The following is a 27,938-nucleotide window of genomic DNA, read 5'->3' as shown; positions in this document are numbered from 1 at the left end:
TTGAAAGACTAGTGATTGTCATCACTGGAAAAGCATAGAGAAAATGATCTAATGAAGTATTTTTCACCTTTAATTTCTATTGTCTTGTATAAAAGTATATTTGTTTCCCTAAGGAAAGCAAATGTTTTCCACACGTGAAAGTAATTTTACAGCATAAACATATATTCAGTGCTTCCATACATACACATTCCCTGAATACACATTTTCCACAACTTATTTTCAACCGACAACCTTTAAAATTTCTCTGATTCTTAGACATCTACAAGACTTGTAAGTAACTTTGTTAAAGGCAACTACATTTCCAGATTCAAAAACATTTAGTGGGCCCATTTTTTTGCCTTTCCTTTCAGAGTTGCTCAGACTGAGACAGGTTTTCAAAATCTTTCCTCAGGGCAGTTTCCCCCTAGATGACTCTTCCATTCTCTTTCAAGCTCTAAGCAATGTATATTGCTCTAAGTAATCTCTTCAAGCAAATCACAAAAGCAAGGCACAAACATTTCCTGGATAAGCACAGATTACTCTGTTGCATGGTATTACCTATTTTGTTTATGCTTTAAAAAAATTAGTTTAAATAAAATATATTAATTCCCCAAATATTTACCTTTTATGGAAGCAATAAAAAAATTTTGCACTTTTCTGTGTTTAAACCTCAGAAGTGTGTTCTACTAAAATCCTGTTTGGTATAAAAAGAAGAATTAATTTTTGCTGCAGGTGTTTTCATGGCTAGTAGACTACGTATTAACCAAAAAATAAAGACATTCCCATTCTTTCACATATCTGAATCAAAAATAAAGTGTACTGTGGGAGGTGGAGGCACTGCTATATATGTTTTGACCTGCAGCTGGATTGCTCAGCTAGGGTTAATACTAGAAGAAATCTTCATTTGAGGGTAGCAAAAATTGAAAATATAATGAATGGAAAGCCCTGTTTGTAACACTGATACTGAAATATTGATAAGCCATGATTTTGTTCCCAGTAGAGAACCTTTCTTGTAACTCAGACCTTTCGAGTAACTGAGGCCTGAAGGTACCTTTCTCTAGTACCAATTCAACTGTACTAATTGTGCTTATGGCAATGTTGCCTACATCAGTTTGAGGTCTCCCTTTTCTTTTGTCTGGGATGTTTGAAAATGCCTCCTGGCACTGCTCTTTGACATACCTTTGCTGAAGCTGAGTTCTTCTTTTGTCTTCTCGAATGGACTACTGCTGAGCAAACAGACAGCTCTTTCTCTCTCTCACTTGCTTTCATGTGTGACAGGAAAGCAGTCACCCAGATGACAGATTTAGTTTTATCTTCTGCTGAGTGACAATATCAGATTTATAATTAACTTTAATTTTTTCCACAGGGAAAGAAATAATTTGATATCTTGTTTTCCTTATAGGGCAAAACCAATTAGCTTTCTTATAAAATTACAATTGGAAAAGAAAATGTTTTTCCCTTCAATAGTGATGAAGTCAAAGCAAGCATGCAGTGGGTAATGCAGCTCGAGTGGTTATGCATTTTGTTGAATATTTTAAGAATGTCTTCCCCTGTTCCCAGTGTAGCAGGAAAACCTGAATGAAAGTTAACTTTCTTCAATAGCAAGTGGCTTTAAAGGGGAAAAAGGCAGAAATAGTACTATGCACATATTTTTAAAGACATCCATACAATTCATCTACATCCTCTAGACTTGCTTCATTTAATATCTGACCTTTGTTTCAAACTCTATTTCTGCTCTTTGTCCATTCATGTAGTCTTTCTACCCATTATTTAATTCATAAGAATTTGAGTGTCTATGCATTGCTGGATAACTGAATAGCTATTGAAACATTTCAAAGCACAACACCCAGCAGAAGGACATAGTTTTCTCAAAACAATTTGTGGACAAAACAAAAATAGCAGGAAAAGAGAAAAATACCTTTGAGTTAAAGCAAAAAACAAAGAATACACAAACACTTGAACAGATGAGACACAGCTTAGGAATGTTAAACTTTGACTTTTTGAAATAATAATCTTTCTAGGCTGATGTCATGACAAGGTGAAATAGTGTTGAGACAGTTGGTTCCTAAGTGTCAGCATCAGCTCAGATACACTTAAGAAGCTGTGCAAACAAGGATATTCACCTTCAATATGATGCTGTATTCATATTCTCACCATATATCATGCGAATAGGAGTTCGAGCACATAATGGGGATGTATTTTTCACAGATTTTCTACGGGATATTTCCCCAATATATATAGAAAAAAAGCAGTATGGTCTCAAAAATATCCTGAAGATCTCCTGAAGAGCCTCTGGTGATTAAGAACCATATTTCATTTACCTTGATTTGTTACTTCATTTAGATTACCTGTGGAGTAGCCCATTATCCTCAGTCTATATAAAAAAATCACAAAATTGCTGTTGTGGGTCGAAAGCATTTGAATACATTTGAAGAGGCTTCAGACAAGTACTCAAGTGTTTTACCAAAATTCAAAGGAAGTTAGGAAGAATTTTCAATTTGCATATCATTGGTGACTGGTTTTTATTTTATAACCCACACATCCACCTCTTGTTTCAAAGCTGCAGATGCTCCACATTTAGCTCAAAACATTTTGTATGACATTTTCTAGATGATATGCCAAAAGAAGAATCAAGGCCTACAATAGGTACTCATAAAAGCATATTTCCCTCTGAGATTGAAAGTGGCAATTTGCATTTCACATAAAGTGAAAATATGTCCAAGGTCAAAAGGGACTTCTTATACACTTCAGGCAGCCTGAAGTAAAGAATGTTGGAGGCTAAGCAGAAGAGAGAATGACACAATGTCAATTACAAAGACAACAACAGAAAGTAGAAAATACTTTAGAATTTGTTTTACCCCAACAATATCAATGTTCCTGGGAATATTTGAAGACAAAATCAATAAGCTTTGGCATTAGTTCTAAACTAGCACTGTTTTCTGGTAGAGGAATCTATTTCATTATAAGCTAAAGTAGGGAGTTCTTGCTCTTATAAAAGGTATCATTCATGAAAAAGCCTTATTTGTACTTTACATAATACATGGAACCTGTGTAATACAACTGTCAAAGTATTCTTCAAAGATCCATTATTAATGATCCATGCCTGGAAAAAGAAAACTATGAGGAGACAAATCTTGGCTTACATATTCAGAAATTAAGGCTAGTTGTGGGTTCCTACAGAGTTTGTTCAGCCAGAAGTCCTGCACCTTCTGCTCAGAACACTTTTACTTGCTCTACCTTTACTACTGGGTTTGCTGATTTTAGGCTGAAAATTACCACACTGTATTTCAAATCCACCTCTTTACATTTGCTGTCAGTGCAGAAAAATGGTCCAATTCCTTCCATAGTCCTTGGCGGACAAGGACATGATTCCTGATTCCTTTGATCTCTTGCCTCAGGATCCTGCACAAGACATTTAGGCGAAGACAGCACTGAGGCTGTACCACAGCATTATGTCCTGGCTCTGATTTGAGGCTGAAGTTCACCATGACTCCTCAAAATGTTGTATTCATCCAGACTGGATATTAGCCTTGTGGATTTAAAAAAAAAACACAAAACAAACAAAACAAAACAAAACAAACAAAACAAACAAACAAAACCAAACCAAACCAAAACAAAAAAACCACACAACTAAAAACCAACAGAATCACTGTAACATGGTCCTCTCTGTCATGGAGCCAATATCTTCCTTCCTGCCCTGAAAGAACTAAATGAGAAATGCTCTTCAGCAGGTCAGGAAACCCTGATGAAACTGTCAGTGGCCACTATGGTGGCACTGTCAGCTTTTGAAAGTTTCTTTCATTGAAACTGTTTGTAACATGTAAAGAAAACCATTGACACAATTGATTCCTATTCACTATTTTCTCCCCACTTTTTTCTCCAAATCCAAACAGAGTTTCTGTAGATTGCATGGCATGACATGCTCATCACATGCTTTTATATTATCCATATGGGCAAGTTCTTCCTTGCTTCAGAAAGGAGTCACAATTTATTTAATCAGACAAATTTTGAAATCTGACAAGGCTGTATAAAACCAGTATACTCTGACTTCTTCAGGTAACTTCTTACAAACTGTTACCCTTGTAGAGATTTAAAAAAACCCCCACAAACTAGCAAAAAATCTTTCAAAATCAGGTACTAGGTTCCCTGTTACTACACCGCACCATTTTAATAGAGATGACATCAGTCCAGTGGTGATTTCTGTGCCTCCTAATGATGATGCTATCACAAAGCCATAAAATATGTGAAATATTTTTGCAGAAAAGCACATGAAGATGCTAAACATTACCATTACTCCTATCAAACCCTAGGGCATTAACAGAGCATTTTAAATTACATCGTCATAAACAATACTCTAATGATAGAAACCAATCTCTTCACAGCTTCCTGGAACAGTGAGAGCAAGACTTCCTTTGTTGATTTAAACTATCGCAATATTAATTTTCAAAGCGAAACTATCATAATATTAATTTTCAAAAGAAAAAATCCAGCCCAGTAACACTAAAGACTTTATATTATTAACTCTATGTACAGATTTTCTTTGAAATTATGGTCTTTCAAATGTGGTTGTTAGAAGACAGTTCAAGTATTCAGTGCAAATCTTTGAGCTCTGCAAAACTGCTTTAACCTACTTGGCAGGTTAGGCAGGTTCACTCATAGGAACACGATTTGCCAGAAAGTACTTTTTTCAAAACAAGTCTCAGCTCCTGCATCTGACAGTTTCTTTCTCCTTCTCGCATTCTAGCCTGCCACTGTTGAACTTTCTTTTTATTGTTTCTCTGTTATAATTTGTTTCTTTACACGCTCATCCCAAATATACTTCCGCTCTAAAAACATGATCTCCAGTGACAATTTCATACACTTTGCTTTACAATCTTAGGGTTTCTATAGCCAGAAATTCATTAGATAGGTAACATTTATGAAAGTGTTGTGTGTAACTGATGTTCATGGAAGGTAGTTCAAGCTGTCATGGAAAATTATGCAAAAGGTTAACATTTGTTATATTTGAAGAAAAGTTCTGGGAAAGAAAACCAAGGGGATTAAAAATATTTTCCTTTTGGAAGCATCTAAAAGTTTTAATTTGGAATTTTCAAACTGGAAGAACTTTTCAAGTGTCTCATATCTATTGTTATTATCATTGCTAAACAAGATGCAGATGTTATTTATCTGCCAAAAATATAGCTGACTTTTTTTTATTTCCTGATTTTCTACCTCAGCGGACTTAACTAGAACAGTGGCTGAAATCTAGAAAACTTAGAAGGTTTCTACCAGGTTTCCTCCCAGTGGCTCTAAAATACATTTCTTTTCTGTGATCTTATTGACAGGAAAGCAAATGTCAATACAACTCAGTTAAAATGAAAATCTTTCCTGTTCAAATAAGTATGAGAGACCATTCAAGACAAGTCTCTCTATAACATCAACTAGTGAACATAAGTGGATCTTTCTCTTTCTTAATAAGGATGAAAAATTTTAGCTGCTTATATTTAGGTAACTAAGTGGATAGATTTTCAAAATTCCTAAGCATTCAGTTTTCACAAGGATGAAAATGGTAAGGAACTGGATATTTTATATCCCTCCTCTAAAAATCTTGTATTTTTGATTTTTAAAGTTGCAAATTTCACTTCTAAAAAATTCACAGGTAAGGAGAATCAAAAAATGTCTCTCATTTTACAAGCAGGTAATTAGCTAAAAAATATTGGGAGTGTGTATCCCAGCTATGCATTTATCAATGCTAGATTACAGTTGGTCTGGCTGAGCACCTGGCATCATGTGAAGATAAACAGGTTAGTTAAGAACAAATCTCTCTGCACACCAGAAGTGTTATAAGGTCACACTCATTCAGCACTTTACTGTGGCTTCTGTAAAGTTAATTCAACACAGGAGAATGTTCCCCTAATGGACTTTGTTTGGAGTAAAGCTAGATGACTTTACCAGCAACCAGCTACAGGTGGGTAGGTGTACTTCTCTGTAAACTTCTACAAGTAAGTGAGAAGACCTCCAGTCTGGCCTCTAGAGAGAACTTTAGGCATGGGGTGAAGCAAATGAGAACGAACTGTTAGTCAGACATGAATTCTTGTGTCTTTTGGCTAGTCTTGTGTGAACAAGAGAAAATATTTTGTACCTTCAATGGCTATTCATAAATTCAGTAGAAGCCATGGGAGTAGAGTGAGCATTAAATCAAGGAAAAATAATGAGGAGAAATAGGAAACACATGGGCAAACATACACACACAGACACTCTATGAAGCACCTAGGTTAAAAAGTTCTATATATCTCTGTATGAGTGTTTTGCTTTTGGCATGAATATTTTCAAAAGTTTTACACAGTCCAGACTCTATCCGTATGTAATATTTGTGTGGCATTATTAGTCAACTAAAAATACTTTCATTTTTTTTAGTGTAGTTGAGCCTATACTTTTCAAAACTATGTTTTGTAAAAATCAGCCTACAGAAACACTTTGTAGTTATGAATTTTCAGAGGAACCCATCACTGCACAAAAGACATTGACAAATACAAATAAGCCCTTTATAATGGTGCAGAATGCAGTATGATGCAGTGGAGCAATCCTTTCCAGTATCTGGGGAGAATTCTGACACATAAAAAGCAGTATGTTTTTTGTTTTTCTTCTTGCTTAGAGTCATCCCTCTAATGAATTGTCTACTGAGGAAAAGGCACTGCTGCTGTCTTCCCTTCTCGAAGGCTCTACTGAGAAAAGAGCAGCTTCAGAGTAAATTGAGCTCTTGCAGGAGCCTGACCACCAGGGGCTGCTGAAGACAGCACTAGTCAGCCCAGGATATATTTCACTACCAAGGTAAATGCTGTTTTTAGGACACTGGACCTTGCATCCAATATATTTCCATACATTTTTTTTAGCTGTAGCTTGAATTCAATGCATATTATGCATATGAGTCATGTTGTGCATAAGAGCTGAGATCAGGGTGTGCACTGATCAACTGGCCTCATGCCTTCCTGATCTCACCTACGTCTAAATCATGGGAACTGGAGACCCAGTACCTGCTCAGTACCTGCTGACATTTAGCTTCTCTGGAGACTGGGCTAAGTTTGGCCTGGTCTTTATACAGAGATTGTGAGAGTGATCAGAGCTACGTGTTGCAGAGAAGAAAGGCAGTCTCCTAACCCCTTCCCCTTAGTCTGTCTGCTGATATCCAGGTGTGCCCAGCCCCACAGCATGTTCAACATTTCTAGGAATTTCTGTCACGATGCCCATGCCACCATTTCATGGACTTGTGGTGGAACTTGGGTTGGTTACTCTGCCAGCCATAATGCCTTTAACAGTCAGGTCATTTCCTTTCAGCCCTGAAATATGTTACAATATGTAGGTCAAATGACACCAAGAGATTTAACTCAGATAACACTTTACTTATATACTATTGATTGGAACTTAGCCCTGTTTTAAATCAGTGCAGACTCTGTATAGCAATATATTTTCTAAACATAGATAATGCAGAAGATTTTAGGAAAAAATTGTCACACCTCTCCTTACAGGAGCAACTACTCTACATTTCCTGTTACACATAGGTGCCACATAGGTGACACACAATCCATGTGAACCCCTACATGCATTCAACCCTTTTGTTTAACAACTCACCTATTGCTGTATATCATACAGATTATTTTATAGCCCTCAAGGCATGAAGCAAATAAATTACTGAGTGACTGCAGTACTACTTGCTGAGACACGATTGCTGGCTGACTGTAACTGTGTCAGACAGACAACACTGTTTCCTCTGAATTCCTTTAGGGGGTTCTCCCAACAAAGGAAAATGATTTTGAAGTTTTGTTTTTACCTGTTTGCTGCCAAGAAAGCTTGTAATAAAACCCATGCTGTTAACCCCTGTTAGAGCTGGAGCCCGCAAGCTTTGAGCCAACCCAGTTTATAAGCTAGATGAACTCTGCTGAATAAACTAAATATGCTCGAGTATATGCACACCTGCAATAGATTAGCCATTTTATGGTAATTACTCTATCAACTACTCTAAATCTTTTCCAAGCAAGACACCTTAAAGTTATTTCTCCTTCAAAATTGATGTAATTAGTGTGCACAGATTCAAAACTTGAGCTTTTAAGTAGAAAACTTACCTAACCACTAATTTTCAGATAGAAGTGTCTGCCCAGATACCCAGATTTCTCTTTTTTTTTTATTTTTTCTGAGCGTCTGTGACTCCTACCATGTGGTTGAGAAAGTATTCAGGCCATCTGAATACTGCCCATGTTTTCAAAGAAAGTTCTGCCATAAATCCCCAAAGGCATTATATAGCTGGTTCTCCAAGCAGCCCTCTAACAATGTTTTCCATTATGCTCTTCATACTCATGCTTCTACTTCTATACATAAACATCTGATTGCAATTGGGTATTGTTTTGGAAATACATTTTCCTCTAAACCATTTTTTTTAAAAAGCAAAAATAGCAAATGATATTCCGTAAATTTGTGCTATCCAGCCCAAAATCTTGCCTGACCAAAAAAAAAAAAAAATCACAAAATTAGCTGTGATCTATAATATCACTCATGCTGCTTTTCTGCCTTGCAACCATGAGCTATGATTTAGAGTTGCATGTCTGAAAATACAAAAGAGAACATAAACTACAACAGTAAAAAAAAAAAAACCAAACAAAGAAAAACATGGAAAACATTATTTGAATTCTTTGTTCAGCTGTTCTCCCATCAGCAGTTTTCCTTTCCCCATTTCAGCCCTATGATCCATTGTCATTTCTCATAGTATGTGTCTAATTCACCCAAACTACAGCCTCCAGAAAAAGCTGGTCAAGAAATTTCCAAGTGAACAGTTTTTCACTGAAAAATATAGAAACACTGGACCCAGAAGGTTTCACAGAGTCACTTCATTTTCAACAAACTTCCAAAAGATGCCTGTCTGCTTTCCACCATCTCAACGTTTGGGTCATTAGGGCTGCAGAGAAGCCTGGCCGTGCAGATGAGCTCGCAGCTGGGGTCTCCAGGGAATTCAAGCTCCCAAAGTCAAGAACCCCAGGATCCTCCATCTCTACCTGAGGTGTTTATTTCAGATGACTGATTTTGCAGGAGGGAGAAAACAGTCCGAAAGCTGGAATTTGAGATGTCTTGTCAGGGCTTTCCACCACCCCACCCCACACTCTGATGTCAATTTTATACTCGTAGAGTCCCTGGGGGACATGTTCAATCAAGGGTCTACTAACTATTGAGACTGTATTTTTTATGTGTTGCTCAGTCCTGTTTTCTGAAAAGTCAAGCCAGAATAGTTTCTTTCTGTGGAAAAGTTCAATTTGTCTTTTTTTTTTTCTGAGTCTTTCTTGTGGCATCAGAACTTCCCTGGAGAAGGAAATCCTATGCTTTGAAATGCCATCCTCCAGAGATATCGGGAAAAGCCCTTCCAGAAGTCTGGCATTCAGAGAATAAGATGTTACACCATGACAGGTACAGGCAGACTTCCTCATCTGAGTTATAGCAAAAGTGTTCTAAGTCGCAACCATTCCCATCGCTTTAAAAAGGGATGAATATATTTCTCCAAATGGTCTTTCTCTGTTAATACTTTCCCTAGGCACTCACATCACAGAGTCAACTGTGTGACTGCCTTAATCATTCAAGAGACATATATGAGTAGATTCAATCACAAGACAAATGTCTTTCTGCTGTACCGCAAAGCTGCATGCAAATATATTAAATCCATGAATCTGGCAGAGTAGATATTGGTGTCCGTGGCCAAATGTCTGTACACTCAGATTAGGAACCTGGATGTACAAAGAGATCAGATAACAAATAATTCTTCAGTTTGTTCATACAAATGCCATTTCCATAAAACAAATATGGGGAACTTAATTATGTTGCAGGGTCCACTATATCCCAAGAAAATGGTCCTGTAATGCCGATAAGCTATAAATCTTGCTTTTAACGCTTTTAATGTTGTTCAGAATCAGGAAAACATAAGTTTCCGTTAATTATCTTGAAATCAGATGCACACAGACGCGGACACACACACAGACACACACACAGGTATTTGACAGGTACAGACACACACATTTGACAGGTATGCTGATTTTAGCAAAACTAGGCCATGTCCTTCCTAACTGGTTCACATTTTTCTCCATTACGAATTCTTATTCTGTTGTTATAGAAGAATTGGCACTGACTGAATGAATGCTTGTTCACAGGAAATAAGCAGTAAGCAGTGACGTTCAAAAACACGGCAGTGAAAATTTTTAGAGCTAAAAATGCCACTCAGTCCATTTTTATTTTAATATTTATTATTAAAATAATAACAAAAATTTTTTTCTCAGTTTTGAGGAAAATCTCCAAATACTTGTGTCAATAAATTGTAAATATCAGAAAGTTTTTCTTTTAAAAAAGTGGAGGAGTTATAGTCTATTTTCCTACCAGAACTAACTATAAATTTGCAAGTGGTAACTGAGTAATCCAAATGTTCATTAAGAAGCTATTTTTGCGTGTGACCAAACAGCAACTTATTTCAGATTTAAAACAATATTTAATATTTTTAACATATAATTATATGATAATGATTCCATTCATACCTATCATGTACAGTGAATAGTATGCTTCCAGTATTTATGCATAGGTAATCAGTGCTCTGGGTAAGATGCAAATATGGAGCTACAGTCAGATGGTAATTCATCAGACCCTTCTGACAAGTAATCTAATCTTGTATGACAGCTATTGTTTGCATGGATAACTATGATGACTGGGCCAGACTCCTCTCTCAGCAGTCCCAGTGGATGTCTAATGTGTTCCATTTATAATTTTTAGGTAGATTAATCGCAAATTACATAGCACCATGCCTTTAGGAATTGAATAGACAGCATGGAAGCAAGCTGCACTGCTAGTGCTGCTCTTTCCTGGCTTTCTGGCAGCTGGGAAGCTTCTTGTCCTCTAAGCTCCCCTAACTGGTTTTTGTTTGGTTTGATTTGGTTTGCTTTTTTTCTGTTTACATGATAAACTCTATTAATGTCTTTTAAAGGCTTCACCTGGGTCTTGTACTACTTCTCTTCCCAAACTTCAAAGGGAATTTCCCTGCAATGTCTATTGTTTTACTGAGAGACTAATTTTACCAAAACACTAATTAACCATCACAGTAAACTTAATCAACTGGTTCCTCTATTTTTAAACAATATGATAAGCAAAAAGGGAGAAATTCCTCAAGTATGACCTTCTTGAATATGTTAGATGTCTTGTCATAAAATATTTCCAAAAGAGAGTAAATCAGTTGTCCTCCCTATTGTATTTGAAACTGTATTGTTCAGCTACTCTCCAGAATCAAGGAATCTAACAAATTTGAGAGCAACATATACCACTCTAGTTCAGGATGTTGTTGTGTCCAAAAAAATTGCAGTTAGGTAATTCATGAATAAATAGGATGTCCCTCTATTAATAATGAATTAATAATTTCTGTTTGACAAACTTTTCCAGTTTTCCCTTGAGTCAAACATGTGCATCTCCACAGATTAACTATGTACTCTGAGGAGAACCACCTCTTCCTAATTGTTTTAGATCTAGTGCATGATAAAATCACCGATTTTGGCAGGTTCTTGTACAAAAAATAAGCCAAAGAAACTCCCAAATCATAATGCATCAATGTTAGCCACCATTCCACTTATGATTTGATGTATTTGTTTTAAAATATTCTTAGTTACCCTTTTTGTTCCTCTTCCAAAGGAAGATCCTTCCACAATTCTTATCACTTCCCTTACAGAAGCAATTCCACACCTTTGGGTCTTCTGTAGATTCTTTGTATAGTTATTTTCATTTATTTTCCCACTTCTTAGACGGGGGAACAAATACCATGGAGAGTTTTCAAGGCACAGATGTGCTACAGCTTTATAAACTCATGTGACAATGATCTGCCCTTTTTTTCCTAATAATTCCCTACATACTGTTTGTCCTCCTCTGTTTGTCATTTGGAAACATAATTTGCCATTTTATTACCTGTTCCCTGCACAGATCTTCACTGTCAGCCTTTGTATTTACTTCATTACTATCGACAGTAACTTTGTCCCCTTCCCGTTCATCCATTTTCCCTGACCATTTATGGACAAAGTTGATCCAGTGCACATACTGTGAGACTCTACTGCCAACCTTATCCCCTTGAGAATACTGACCATTTATTCCAACTCTCTGCTTTCCATCTTCTGAGTCAGTTATTTAAAAATGTGATGGCCTTCCCCTTTATGCTACAACAGCTGAATTGCTCTAAGATCCTTTGAGAAGGAACTTTGTCAAACAACTTTCAGAAATCCAAGCAGAGCATATCAACTTGGCATGCCCATCCCTTGTGCATGTGCTTACAGTCTTCTTCAAAGAACTACAGTAGGTTTTTAAACAAATCTGCTTAACTCTTCCTTAATGTCTACTATTTATTCATATGAATAATAGGGGTTTTTTTTCAGAAGAGTGCCCAGCAACGTTTTTCATACAATTAGTCTGTCCTTATCGTGACATCTTCTGGAACCTTCCTCAAAAACTGACATTGCACTAATCATCTTCTAATTCTGTGACACTAATGCAGCTTTAATCGTGAGACTACATATTAGAGCTTACGAGCTCAGCTATTTGGGTTTTGAGCTTCCTTCAACTCTTACCAGATTTGAATGATTTTTTACTACACATTTTCATGACTTATTTGATGCTGGTTTTTATATCAATTCAGTTTGAAACCATTTGATACCCCAATACATCTGCACAAAACAAACAAACAAATAAACAAAACCAAAACCACAAACAAACAAACAAAACAAAACAAAACAAAAAGAAAAAGAAAAAAAAGGGTTCTAGAGCAGAAACCAAGGTCTTTCAAGATGAAACAGGGGTGTAAAGAATTAATTTCACTTTTCTGCTATCCTGGTCTTTTGCTGTTATATTTCCTCTGCCTTTGGCTATACAGAGTGTCTGGTCTATTTCCTACTCCCAAGGTGTAAGAAAAAAAAAATCTTTTTTATTAGTTTTTTTTGCCTTTTTTTGTCACATTGGACCCCCTAAACCTTTTTTTCATTTTTCTTTCTTTTTTTTTTTTTTAATAAAGGAATCAGACATCACTGTGATGGCTTCACTGCCTGCGTGCAGCTTCTAATAAAATCCCCTTGAGTTTAAGTGTTTTCAAAGCTGTGCTACTAAAAACTTCTTGCCATTGGAAATACATAAAACCACCAAAAAAAAGAACTCTCAAGACACAAGAACTTATCTTGATCAAGTGTCACTCTGGATTACATTTTGAAAGGATATCAAGTGATGCCTCTGAATTTTTAGGATTTTTAGCTTTTTGTAAATTTTAGAAGTGGTAAATGTAGATTTTAGCGTAGCTGTATAATTTGTCACACTTTAGAACAGTAGTTAGCACATGCTAAATCCTTTCTCCCTCTTTCATGTGGAATTTTCTAAATTCTTTAGCTTGTTTAGACTTCTCTCAAGGAAGGTCTTCATTCTGTTTAAGAACATTTGCACCCTAGGCTGAACAACAAGATCCACCATAGACAAAGCAACCTTCAAACCCTTAACCTTGGAGGAGCTCCAAAGTACTTGTCAGAGACTGAAATGTTTGATGATTTATGAATTCTAGGAGACTTTTGCAGGCTTTTGACTTGCATTATACCTCTGATGAGCAATCCGGCCCCTCCCTCCCTCCAGTGCTGAAGGTGTGAAGCCCTGAAAAGGCAAGAGCTGAGCTTGCAGGCTTTTGACTGTTGTGTTGTACCTCTGATGGCCCACAGAAGCCCATCCCCCCACCTCTGCCAGTCGGGAAAAGGGCGGGAACCAGGCCAGACACAGAAAACCCTTGTGCAGAGCCCAGGGAGAGTTTGGAGGCTCGAGGCATGGCCCATAACACTGACCATGGATATAATAACTCATAACTTCTTGGAGTGTGAGGGCTTCCCTCCTTCACCCCCAGCAGATCAAGGCCACCACTTCAACTGACTGACATGGAAGCTGCAACTACCAAGTTTCATTGCTGGACCCCGTGGGCTTGACTATATACATCTGTCCACTCTCAGCTTTTCTCTCCCTTACTCTTATCCTGCCTTTCTCTCCCCTATGCATTTTCTCTCCCCCCAAAGGTTATCTCTATGTCACATTGTTATATGACAGCACCTAAAATTCTAGCATACCTGTTGATGCAAAATTGTCCCCTATGCATTTTCTATCTCTATGCTACATTGTTATATAACAACACAGAAATGCTAGCATACCTGTTGATACAGAATTGTTAAAATAAACCTTGCCAGTACATGTTTTCAGACATCGATTATTCAGTGTCATTTCACTCTAATGCACCCCAAGGGAATTATTGATAAAAACCTGAGTTACCCCCCCTCTCCCCTTTTCCTGGGACGGGTCGTAACAGTACTGTACATGCCATGAAGAAGAGAAAGATGAGGGAGGACAAAGGTCTTGAGGTCCCCAACTCAGTTTTGAGGGGCGTGTTGGGGGAGGATCTGGGGAGTGGATAATTCTGGGATTGGATGGACAATACCATAAATTGTGGAACCCCTGGACTCTTGTGCATGTACCATGCTATACTCCCATGATTGAAGGCCTTCAAATTAAAGGACTGCTCTCTATCTTATCTCTATACTAAATTTGCCTGGTGAGTCTTTTTTTGGCTCTTGATCTAAGGCATCACAAGCCAGTCCCACTTTGTCAACACATAAGATTGCACATACACTTTCTTGGCAGTATCATTTGCATGTGATAGGTTTTGTGTGGACAAAGTTAAACTGCACTGGCCTGCCAGTATCACTGCTCAAGAAAAGTGAGTGCAGGCAGCTTAGTAAACATCAAGGAGCTACTTTTCAAAGTTTTGGCCTAAAATTTCCTTTACTATCTTTTGTCAGATTAGGGGCATAAGCATGGGTTAAGTATTTAATTTTTCCCCAGTCTGAAAGTCCTAGACAACAGTTTGGGTAAAAATTTGCCAACTTATTAGTTATATGTAAAGTGAGAGCTTCTGTGGTAATGCGCCAGTTATCAATAAGAAACTGCATCGGCCACCTGAACCATTCAGTCTTCTCTGTATTGCCAGCTGCACACACTTTGAAAAATTCTCAACAATATTTTGTGGTGGACAGAAAATGAAAGGTCTGCTTCACCAACTTACCTTATATGAGTTCACACTTCAGCTGCTTTACAACATATGGGTTGGATTCCAAATGTATGACAGTAATTTTCAAATGGCAATAAAAGAACGAGAAGATCTATCCAATGTTATAGGTTTGTCAAGCTGCTCAGACCAAACATGAAGTGCATCTTAGGGGCTAAACATGTCAGCTGCAATCAGTATGAGATGCTCACCAAGTCTGTCAAAATCTTGTCTTTCCCTTTCTGACAGTCCTGTGTGCCTCTGAATGCATACAGATACCTGTCTGTCAAATCCTTCAGTGTTCACTGGTTTCTCTAAAGAAGACAGCTATTTGCAGTCCTTACATGTGGAGTGTTTATTGCTGCTCAGTGTTCAAATCAGTCTCAGAAAGCATGGTTTATCTCTACCGATGCCTGTTACTGTGCAGGTTTTCAATAGCCACGGTATCAATCTACATGACTCAGTCTGTGCATCCGGTGAAAAAAATAACACTTCACTCTTACCATTTGTGTTCCCAGCTTGCAGAAGTGATGAAATAATTCATTTCTAATTGTTGTCCATGAGTACTTCTGTAGGCCCCACACTGCCACTGAGCACAGAATTCAGATGCCAAATCCTCCAAATCCTTCCAACTTGCTACATCAGCGCAGAGAATAAAGGTGGAGTAAAAGATTTTAGAAACTATTCTTATATTTGCTCAGAGAGAGAAACAAAAATGGACAGGAAATAATTTCTAAGCAGAGATCTATTACATAAGATTTTACCCAAGATTTAAGGTTTCTGTTTGATTTGTCCACCACGAGAAATGAGTGATTATCTTCTCCTTTAGATAAGACACTGCAAAAATTTTAATTGCTCACTGTTGTGCCATTCACCCATTAACTATCTACTGACTGTTCAAAGCAGTACAAAGGGTTACCAAGCACAGTACATAACAGATAAACAAATCAGCTGTTCTCCTCATTCAAAATTGTAAACTATAATCAAAGATGACAAAGTAGTCCTTATTACCACTGAGGCCCTGATATGGCAAACTCTCCAGGCACAGAAGTTGTCATAGATAGGGCAAATTCCTGTGGGCAACTTTCAGGGCATATCATGTAAAAAGCATCAGGAAAATTATATAGCTACATCGTAATGCTTCCAGTAGGGTTGTTACATGGTAGAAATCTCCTGTCAGTACTGAGATGCAAAAATTCTCATGTCCCAGTTCTTAACTGCAAAAAATTATTTTTTCACCTGTGTATTTTTTGTACACCCACCATCTCCTTACAACATCTTCATTTTTTCTAGTTGTAGAAGATTAAGCATAAGGTTAGATAACTTAATTTAATCTACACACAAAACCCATTAAAATATACCTTCTTTCTGGATTGCAGAGTGTCCTCATCTTATACTACCGGTGACTGTAAGTCCCCTGCTAAGTTTCTCGGGAAACTGTATTATGTGTTAGCGGGGTGACAAGTGAAAACACACAGAAAAGGAGACTTTTTTGTACTATCACCAAAAAATCTCCGTATGTCTGTTTTGCATGATGTAAATTTGTAACAATAACGTGTTGTAAGATTATAAGATTATAGGGTATAACATCAAACAGCAATCCCTCTAAAAAATCATGTGAAAGTATTATATATGAACAATGATGTGAAATCATCAACAACTAAGCTTACACAATACAGATTTCTCAAAAAAAAAAAAACAAAAAACAAAAGAAACATCTCAATATCATATAAGGAAGAAAAATTCAGGTAATCTTTCTCAGAAGTGAGAACTTTGCTAGGGTCAGAGAACACAGGTTGAAGGAAAGAGGTAGTCTTATAAAATAAAATCATCATTACTTTTCATGATGAATGTCCATAACTTGCAAAGCTTTACTGTTGCAGGGAGCGCATATGTTTTTGAATAATCCCATTACAGTCAGTAGATTTTCATAGCAATATTTGGAAGAGCAGGCCCTAAATTAATTAAAATAAGACTATTCAGCTCACAGCAAGCTGTATGGAAAATTGCCTTTAAAATGCCTCAAAAATAATCCCCATTTTATCTGTAGTGAATTTCCCATCCACTGTGGTTACCACAGTAGCCCCCAAATTTCTAGTCAATTAGTGAATGCTCTATCCATCATTCATTGATATTTGACACTCAATAAATGTTTAATTGTGTTTAACTAACATGCTTCTATGAGATGTTTAACTATTTAACATTAATAGGCTTGCCAACAATTGATTTTGCTCAAGTTGTCAACTATCAAGTCCTTCAACAAACAAATTACCTGTATTGAAATGAGAGGAATTAGCCAACTTCCCAGCACAGTTTCATCCCATTACATGACTCCATGAAGACGATGTACATCTGTAGGGCAATGTCATGGCTGAAAGAAATCCATTTATCAATTCTGCTGTCACTTTCAGAAACAAAAACACTAGAGAACGTTTAACCACAGGGGTCTCTCACTTTTCACAGTGACAGCTCTGTGGCCCTTACTGAAGCAGTCTCTGCAGAGGTACAGAAGAAATTTCTAAAGGTTCAGCTACTGTGCAGGACATTAAACCTCTGAGGCACCGAGGAAAACACAAAAGGATTGTCAGTGTCAGGTCTGAGATAGGAAAAAAGCTTTGAAATATAAGAGGGAATAAAAAGAAAAGCCTTGCACAGGTATGTCATCCCTGGTCAGATAAAAATACCAACAGAACAGGTGATAAAGCAAGATTCAAAAAGCTTCGGTCTCTAGGAGAAACGCAACTTGTTTGTTTTTGCTGGGAACCTCACACGTTAGTTTGTTGCAACTCAAAATCTTAAAAGCCCACTGTGGCCACAAGCACAGCAACGTTCAGAGAAGTTATAGTCTTAACAAGTTCTCTAGCTGCTGGTTTTATGCACATTTCACCTATTGTATATCAAAGAGAAGACACATTTCACCCAAGCTGCTGGTCAAAAGATGACAAATTTTAATTTGTCCTAAAGGTGCCATAGAGAATATATAGCTACAAATAATGTCAATGATGAGATGGTTTGATAGTCATTAGATGGTTAAAGTTGTTCCCGAGGAATATTTATAAAAGAAATGTACTTTTTAAATGAGAAAATGTGACATCTTTGCCAAAGGAAAAAGTGTATCCAGGCAGACCCTGAATTCAGCTAGGTTCCCCCCACAAAAATGCGTCAGTTGCACCCTTGTTATGAAAGATGTGAAGATGTAAAGCTTTTAGTTCTGTGGACTTTTGGAATATCTGGGACAATTGTGTATAAATATCCAGGGTTCCACATCCTCAATAAGAACAGACTTTTCCAGTTTATAGAATTACATATTTTGAGCTGTCAGTGTCTGTACAGTTAAGATTTATGTTTTAAGAATTAAATGAGAGCAAAGCAAAACAAAAATTATGGTGAAAGACTTTTTCTTACTTAGCAGCAGTTCTAAGTCCAACCAAAATAATTATAGATCACACTCCCTAGGAGAGATACAAAATTTTGCACACTTGACAGGCAAGACAAACGCAACTAAAAGTTATAGATTGAATATCGTTCTGCTTGAAGCATTATAGGTGGAGTTTGGTGGTAATTGAAGTGTGATTAAAGGAGTCTCTCTGCTCTGAAATCAGACCAAGAACAGAATACAGTGGTTTTTAGGGTACCCTGCATTACGATAATTCTTAATCTGTATAAAAGCCATTGCAACAAAAGCCATTGAAAGTCATTCTGAAGTTCCTGAAAGGGCATGGGATGTGAAATTTTTGGTCCTGGTGAAGAACATTTAAAGAATATTTTGTCTGTGATATTAAATTATGGAGAAAATTTTTTCACTTAATGTTATTCTCAGGCACTTAGATATCTGTAGAATCCAAATGAAATACACCAAGTTATTCTTGCACATATGTGTTAAATGAGTCCTTTTTGAAGTTCACTACTCTTCATCAGCGAATTTATATTTGTACACCACTAATGTGAGAACAACCACAAGAGGATTTAAAAAAACCCCTCTGTAAGTCCAAGGTGTTAATTGCAGGAATATGACAAGAGCAACACACATGATCCACAGTGGATTGACATCAAAAACATAAAATATTATCCACAGCCAGAGACTCCTAGCTAAAAGAAAGAGTAAAGCGAGAGATTTGTGAAGTGGAAACTCCTGGATTCCTTATAGGCAAAGTATAAACATAATAAATATGCTAGTAAGAGGTGCAAGATGCCTGAAGAACACTGTTGCTAAATTATTTATAAAAATTAAAAATGCCAGCAATGCTTTATTAAACTGGCTGTCTGTAACTGGGTAAAAATCATATGCTCATTGGAAAAAAACCCTCTTCTTGGATGTGGATAGAATAGAATGGAATGAAACAGACTAGATTAGACTAGATTAGAATATTTCAGTTTAAAGGGACTTAAAACAATCGTCTGTTACAATTGCCTGACCAATTCAGGGCTCACCAACAGTTAAAGTATGTTATTAAAGTCATTGACCAAATGCCACTTAAACAATGACAGACATTGACCACCTCTCTAGGAAGCTTGTTCCAGTGCTTGACCACCTTGTGGGTAAAGAAATGCTTCCCAATGTCAAGTTTGAACCTTCCTTAGTACAGCTTTGAGCTGTTTCGGCATATCCCATCATTGGATCCCAGGGAGAAGAAATCAGTATATCCCTCTCCGCATCCCCTCCTCAGGAAGCTGCAGAGAGCAATGAGGTCACCCTTCAGCCTCGTCTCCATAACTTTTCTGAGTTTATACTCCAAAGGTCTTCCCTCACACCTTTTTTGTAAACTGGAATAATGTTGTCTAGCTTTCAGTTAGCAGTAGGACTAGGACTTTAGCCTGGCTTTCTTAGTTTTAAGGCTTTAACAACCTCCTCCTTATCCTTGTTTTCCTTATTTATTCTGCTTTGAAAATATTTGACACACCATGCTCTCTTTTTCAGATAGGACCTGGTAAAGTATGGGGTCAGCAATTGCTGGTGGTGTTTGCTTACTTCTGGCCTGCTTAATAAGGATGGTCAAATAGTATTCATGGCAGTGGTCTTTGTGTTAAACAATATTAAAAATGTCACATACTATGTTCAGAGTTTCCATTTTGTTTAATCACAATTTCTCTAGCCACAAGGTTTTTTTCACATCCAGCTGCAGTGGCATATGATATTCTAACACTGTCATAGAATGAATCATAGAAAGGTTTGGGTTGGAAGGGCCCTTAAAGATCATCCAGTTCCAACCCCCTGGCTGTTGGTAGGGACACCTCTTGTACTTCTTACAGCTCTTCTAAAGGTTACTGTCCAAAAACTTCTGTCGGCAAAGTAGTTGGTGCAAGGTGGTGCATGTCAGTACTTCTTTTTTTTTAATCCTTTGCACTTACTTAGGTACCTAGCAAAACTTTCAGAGGCAAAAAGAGAAAGAAATGCCTGCTTGAAAAATGTAAATGACAAAATAAACCTCCACAATAATGTTAGTTTCTCTTATTTAACTCAGTTCCCAATATACCAGTGCAAAAATATAGCCCAGAAATATTTGGTTTCTGTTGACAGCAAAATCTCAAGTGTCTCAGGACCAATCTTGAATTCATTAAAAAGTCCTACACATTTTTTTGGGGGCTGTATTAGTTGTTCTAAATGTCATCTTAGAAGATGTATGAACACAGTGACCTTTGCCTACCTTTTTTTAGCTTTGTTATTTTTCTTTACACCCTCAGTATGGAGTGTCCTGTGGATCATGTCCTGTTGGAAAATTCTTGATCACAAGTTGTTTGACAGAGGTAAAGGCAGCATGAGAAAGATCATGGAACAGAATCCTTACAGTAAGGGCTGTATTCTTGGTTAAATTCTGAAAGTCCTCCTTACCTTCCCTCAGGCAGATAGGATTTTGCATTCAGTTGTGGTAACTTCCAAAATTGTGCTGGAGGGGAAAAAGCAAAATAATTTCCCTTTGCTAGCCACACTGACGACAAAACAGAAGTCATGTGAGAAGTCACATAAGGCAAATGTACCTCCACACGAGGTCTTCTGCATGTACACTCTAAATATATAGATGAAGCAGGTAAACTCCCTCAGTCCAAGCTGCAGGACGTGGTATTGAACCATCCTGAGCATGCACACCGGGTGGTGAGCTTGCCAAGCCACACTGGCACTTCATTTTACCCTCCACAACCTAATTTCTTTGCACAGAATTGAGTCATGGAAAGAGGACTTGTAAGACAGATTCAAAGCAAACCCTGCATGCACATGTGAGCTTAGGAGCTGAAGTGACCTTGTCTTCTCATTGGAAATTTGGCATGAGTGGCCATTCTTTTCTCTGTTCTCAAATTAGTAGAGTCTCCTTACTTTCTACACCTTTAGTCCCATGGATTAAAAATAAACCTGTCAAGATTTTTCTGAACAGTAATAGATCTTAGAGTAAAATGATTTGATTTGTTTAGTCATGTTACTCTTTATTTGTGAAAATCTAGACAACAATGGAAGTACCTGAATCCTAGCACAATAAGTATTTCTCTGAATACCCACATCATCTGTCTGTTGTGGTCTTGTTTGTAAAAGTTTCAGTCTACCAAAGGAAAACCAGTGTGATTTAGATGACTTGTAATGCAAGGTGAACCACTGATACTTATTCTGCTATATGCTAAACAGTACAGGGATTACTTTGGAAAAGTATTAACTGAGGGTTGTTTATTGTCCAGTAGCTGTTACATTCACAGTAGCTGTGACTGATATGTGTAGAATCTTGTCTCTAAGAATGGGGTAACAGTGAATGAGTTTTATTTCAAATAAAGAATTCAACGAATTTCATTTTACTATTCAGTCAACAAAATACCAGTTCATGACAATGGTCCCATAACAATGCCATTATTTTTATCCAAATCGGAAATGATTTTCAGAATAGGAATTCTGGATATTTCAATTAAGGTAAGGACCTGTTCTTCGGGTAGACTGCAAAATACATATCTTTGTTGTCCAAAGACATATTTCATCAGAAGAGGGAGACAAACTCATATTGGCAGATGCGAATCTGGATTTCCTTTATCATGTTTTCCTTTATCATTTATACACAACCTCAAGGAAGTATCAAAAACTTTAGTACACAACTCTTCTTGCTAAATGTCTACTTACAGGGCATACTGAAAACACAGTTTATAGAGGAGATAAAAAATGAAGCCAGATTTAGAGGTGGCATCAGTAAGAATAATGTGGTAAAAATGCTCTCATACAGGCACACATTTATAATTATTTGTTTACTCAAGTAGTCTCTGCAAATTCTTTTGAAAATCTGTTACAAAGTCAGGCTTTCAGCAGACCAGAAAAAGTAGACCCAGAAATATCTTTCAACTCTTGACATTGACCCATTATTCAAAAGTACCTGGAACTGCTTGAAATAAATGTTCCAATGGGCATAATCTTCAAGTTCAGATTCTGTATTTCCATGACTAGGGACTTCTGATGCAACTTGATGTCTATGAACACATTTTTTGCTGCACACTGTTGTAATGTATGTTCTTTTTTTGGTCACTGTGAGTTAAGGCTGCTAGGTGTGTTTAAAAACATACATTGCAGCTGAGGTAAACAAAAAATGTCATTGCTGAATAGTCATAACAATTTCTTTTCCACAGTAAATATACCAAGTAAAGAATGTCAAGACAAAAGTATCTCTGGGGATAGTATCTTGAAGCCTCTAGTAAAGTAATCCAGAGTTCTACCTTCTTGAGTGACCTCAAGTCATTTAATAAGCATTCTCCTGCTTGAAGCAGGAGTAGTAATCTTAAGGTTTTGGCTCTACTGGGGAAGAGTGCTCAGTTTGTCTGTCCCTCTTCTGGTTTTGGCAATAGTTTTGGTAATATTTGCTGCTGAGAGAGGAGCTGTGGCCTGTAGAAAATGCCAGAGTACCTTTTCCTAAAAGACAGTGTTCTCCCCAGTTAACTCATTATATTAAACAAGCATTTAGTCTGGCTTCTCTAGCAATCCTTGTTGACTAAAGTGTATGTTTGACAAGCAAGCTTTCAGACTGCAACAGTCTTAGCCCTTTTTCTACTTATTCTGCAATTATTATTAGCAATTTGCTAATAATTAGACTAGTAAGGGAAGAAGTGGGATTTTAACCAGGAGTGGGGCAGGAATAGATACTCAAACTTTGCACGTCCCAGTTTAATACAGATGAAAAAGGAACAACTCATATCATAGAATCATAGAATGGTTTGGGTTGGAAGGGTTTCAAGGATGACCTCGAAAGTCATCCAGTTACAACCCCTTTGCCGTGGGCAAGGACCCCTTCCGCTAGACCAGGTTGATAGAACCCCATCCAACATAGCCTTGGACACCTCCAGGGATGGGCAATCCATGACTTCTCTTGGCAACCTCTTCCAGTGCCTCACCACACTCACAGTAAAGAATTTTTTTCCTATTATCTAGTCTAAACCTACTTTCTTTCAATTTGAAGTCATTCCCACTCATCCGTGTAGTAACATGCTCTTATAAAAAGTCCCTCTCTGTCTTTTTGCATGTTCTCTTCAGGTACTGGAATGTAAAATTAGGTCACTCCTAAGTCTTCTCCAGGCTGAAAATCCCAATTCTCTCAGCCTATACTGTCCCTTACAGCAAAATACATGCAATATGGTAGTCACTATATCAAATTATCACACAAAACCACAAGTCTAAGTGTTTATAGATTCATATAGATATTCAGATAAGAGATTATAGACAGCAATACCATTTGACTCAACAGTGTATTTGAGCTATTCCCTGGCAGCCAGGAAGACCAACCGTGTACTGGGGGGCATCAGGTAAAGCATCACCAGCTGGGCGAGTGAGGGGATTGTCCCACTCTGCTCTGCACTGGGGCGACCTCACCTTGAATATTGTGGCAGTTTTGGGCACTACAATATAAAAAGACATTAAGCCATTAGAGAGGGTCCAAAGGAGGACAATGAGGGTGGTGAAGGAACCAGAGGGGAAGCTTTATGAGGAACAGCAGAGGTCACTTGGTCTGTTCAGCCTGGAGAAGAGGAAGGAGACTGAGGGGAGACCTCATCGCAATTACGACTTCTCATGAGGGGAAGAGGAGGGACAGGCACTGACGTCTTCAATCTTGTGACCAGTGACAGGACTCAAGGAAATGGCCTGAAGTTGTGTCAGGGGAGGTTTATGCTGCATATCAGGAATGGGTTTTTCACCCAGAGGGTGGTTGGGTGCTGGAACAGGGAAGTGGTGACAGCCTGACAGAATTCGAGAAACAGTTGGACAATGCTCTCATGCATACAGTGTGATTCTCAGGGTGTCCTGTGCAGGGCAAGAAGTTGAACTCAATGATCCTGATGGGTCCCTTCCAACTCAGCCAATTCTATGATTCTGTGATTCAGATAGCCATAAAATATTTTTCACTGTAAGAGAGAAGAAGTTAGATCTGAAGATCTCTGGTTCTCCCTATCATCTGCAATTATCTTTTTACATTTATGTCAGTGGACTTTACAAATGCTTGTAGCTTGGATTACACTAGAAATGGTGGTTTCCAAGACATAAAGCAGATAGTAACTCAGAAATGCAGGATTTAAAATTATAATTGCCTGTGAAAGTTTTTACACTGATATTGTGCGTTTTATTTTCTTTTTAAAAAGAAATAAAAGTAAGTGTGAAGTAGTGTTGATTTTTATCAACAATTAAGAAGATAACTGTTCCTCTCATCATCCTAGATGTGAATGCTGATCAAACAATTAAAAAAAAATCAAAGGTATCAATTTTTTCATAAAATATGCAATTTTTTTTAAAGAAAGAGAAAAATCAATTTTAGTTTGAAAGGCTCATTAAAAATGTAAGCTCAAGAGTATGGAATACAAGATTACAACTCTTAATTTTTTTTTCTCATATATCAGAAGAAATCAAATAAAACCAGTTTGCCTCCAGGGTTTTAAACATCAGTATAATTCAACTCAATAATGAAGTTAAAATTAACAGAAAAAAGACAAAATTAAAAACAAAAGAAAAACAGTCACCAATCCTCAACCAAAAACCTTTTCCCCTGCCACCACATAAATTTATTTAAGAAAAATGGATAAAAGTATGTCTGCTGGATATATATCAAAAGCATAGGCATCACTGGATTCAGGAAGTACAAATGTATGTTTTCTAAACAAGACACAAAGACTACAAAATATAAGAACTAAGGTATGAATATATGCTATGATTATGTTAATAGCAATACTCACACTGAAAATATCTGGCTCCAATGAAGCCTCTTTATTTATTCATCTACAGAGGAATGAAAGCATAGTGCAGAGGTCAGTAAGGGTATCTAATCTACCCAGGCCCCCCATAAATGCTTTAATGAGTTTACTTGCATTCATTGACCTTGATAATAAACCATGCTGAGAGCTTTCGACTCCTGCAGTGTGTGAAAAGCACCATACAATATTAAGTCTGCTGTCTCCCATTCCCTTCAAATGTGCACTAAGCTTATGAGGAATGTTTTAGATCACGAATTAAGTCTTTTAGGAGAAAAAGGTTGCCATATCCCAGCTATGACAATGATGCTGACAATAATGGATAGTGCTGTAAAGTGGAACAAAACCAGAGTGTGCTGGTGGTTTCTACGGCTGTCAGGAAAGATCCCCATCTTACTGTCTTTTTACCTTGACTAACTTCAAGCACCAAATCATTGTGTAGCTATTTTAAATATTCTGCATGCTTTAAACAGACGTGGAAAAAACCACATGTACACTCCTACGGCGGGTTAGTCCTCACACGGGGCACCATTTATGGCGTATTAGTTGGAGGGGGAACCTTCAGGCTCTAGGTGCCAGCCCATTACCTGGAAAGTGAATGCTCTTTCCCCCTGCCCCTGCCACGTAGTCTGGCAACCCCGTAAGGAGTTCACACAGACCACCAGGGAGGGATGGACAAAAGAGGAAGTTTATTGTGGGATAGGGGTTTATAAGGCTTTTAGGAGGGTCAAAAGGGGACCAATTAAAGGTTCAGGGTCATACAGAAAAAACTATTCATGTAAGGAGTTAACAGCCAATAGGAAGGTGTTAACAAAAGACCAATGAGAAACAGCTGAGGACATCTTCCCAGGACACTCCTGTATAGGAGACAATAGTCCTTCACAGGGGGTGTCAGGAAGAAGGGGCAATGACTTTGCAGAAAAGCAAAAGCCATTTTAAAACCTGTTTAAGCCACCTTAAAAACTTCTGTTTCTATAACATTTGAGCTGTTTTCTTCTTTTTTTTCACTAGTCCATCTCTGACAGGACTTTTTCCATCCTACATATGGCAAATCCATTGCCACACACTCCTGCTTGATGAAGAGTGTAAAGAGAAAGGAGTCTGACCGTAGGAGGTATTTCCACTTGCCCTGTTGCCCTTTATGCCTAGAAGAATTTTTTTCAGCTACAGCAAAAACAGCATGGGCGACAGAAGTAAAAGGGGCACCAGGGTCAGTCACTGGAACTGCAGTACTCTTCCTACACCTCCTCCTCATTTTGTAGCAATGCCATATATATAAAGAAGCAACAAAAAATCCTTGAGTTTAACCCCGTTGGTAGAATATAAAGATGTAGAAAGCTCAGCAGACAGTCAATGCAAGTGCTTGTTTTGCTACCACCTCCTCACAGTGTGATTGATCCTGGAAACTGTTATGCCATTAAAGACTGTGGCCAGTCTTCCCCACTTGTTTGCCTACTTCACACCTCTCTTCCAACACGTCTTTACTCCCTTTCAAGTCTTCTTGTGACAACAGTTCCTTTCACTATACAGGATAGATAGCACCTATGTGAAATTCCTTGCTTCCGAACAGTTTGGCAAAAAAGTAACCTGAGAAATTTATGAGAGAATAAACCCCCCCAGTCTATTAACACCGCGACACCACATCAAGAAGTTAAGTTGCTGAAGACCAGAAGAGTACTTTGGGGAAGTATTTCTATTACTGCTCCTTATACTCTTCCCCGTTCATAAGTTACTGGCTACTCTCTGAAACAGGATACCTTGCTGGATGGGGCCTTGGTTTGACTGGGGCCAGCTGCTTTTCTTTTCACTTGTGATACTTTCAATTGTTGTTTATCGTTACTGATAAAAACATAATTAAGATGAGTGAAAACTTTAGCTGCAAACCATGCCCATAACTAATTGCTGTTCCATTTGTCTTCCCTTGCTAGTAGTTTATGCATAATACCGTCATGACTTTTGCTGAGATATTAAGTGCTTTACAACTCTAAGGTTTGCTTTAGTGATACATATGCCCAGCAGCTACAAGGAATCCCAATCTGATTTTCACATCTAGGTGCCAATAAAGTAGAAACAAAATAATCCAGCTGTAAAATGCTTTTTTGTTGTTGTTGTTCAGATAGGTGAATGTTTAATTCTTCTGAGTCCTCCTTGAAATTGAAAATAAAACTGCAAGAAAAACAGATCACTGGTTTAGCCAGTTTCCCTCTTGAGATGGTGGGTAGGCTGTAACCGTCCTCTTTGAAACACCTTCTGTCCTTTTAGGTATTCCAATTGTTCACTGTACTTCTAACATCGTTATGGTTTGTTTCACAGAATGAATGCTTGGAAAAGATCTACAAATCAATGAAATGTCTAGGAGTATAAAAAAATGTTGCATTTCAAAAAGCCCTTATCCGCCTTTTTTTTTTTTAATTAAAACTCAATTTTTCCTCTCCTTTTTTTAAATTCACAAAAATAAACTGGAAATGTTTTTCTCTAATTAGCTTTTTCAAAGTCTTTTTCTTTTTATTCCAATCCACACTACCTACAGCAAAATACTACCTTGAAGATCTGAAGAGGCATAGCAGAGACCAAATCATTGACCATCTCAATAGATTAAGAGGCTAGGCTTTGATGGAACTGATAATGAATAGGTACGTCCCTACAGTACTCATTTGCAATATGCAATATTCAA

General features: G+C 37.6%; 1 long non-coding RNA gene across 1 annotated transcript; it reads left to right on the top strand.

The window, feature by feature from the left end:
• LOC127468978 (uncharacterized) lies at positions 1-27,886 on the top strand. The gene is made up of 4 exons (XR_007903761.1): positions 1-270; positions 6,614-6,789; positions 9,279-9,408; positions 27,795-27,886. It is a non-coding gene; the product is annotated as an uncharacterized LOC127468978 (long non-coding RNA).
• The last annotated feature ends 52 nt before the right edge of the window (positions 27,887-27,938 follow it).

Source organism: Manacus candei, unplaced genomic scaffold (genome assembly GCF_025592945.1).
Source record: "Manacus candei isolate 608988 ecotype Guabito, Panama unplaced genomic scaffold, ASM2559294v1 h1tg000016l, whole genome shotgun sequence".
NCBI lineage: Eukaryota > Metazoa > Chordata > Aves > Passeriformes > Pipridae > Manacus > Manacus candei.
This window is presented reverse-complemented; position numbering and strand designations above follow the sequence as displayed.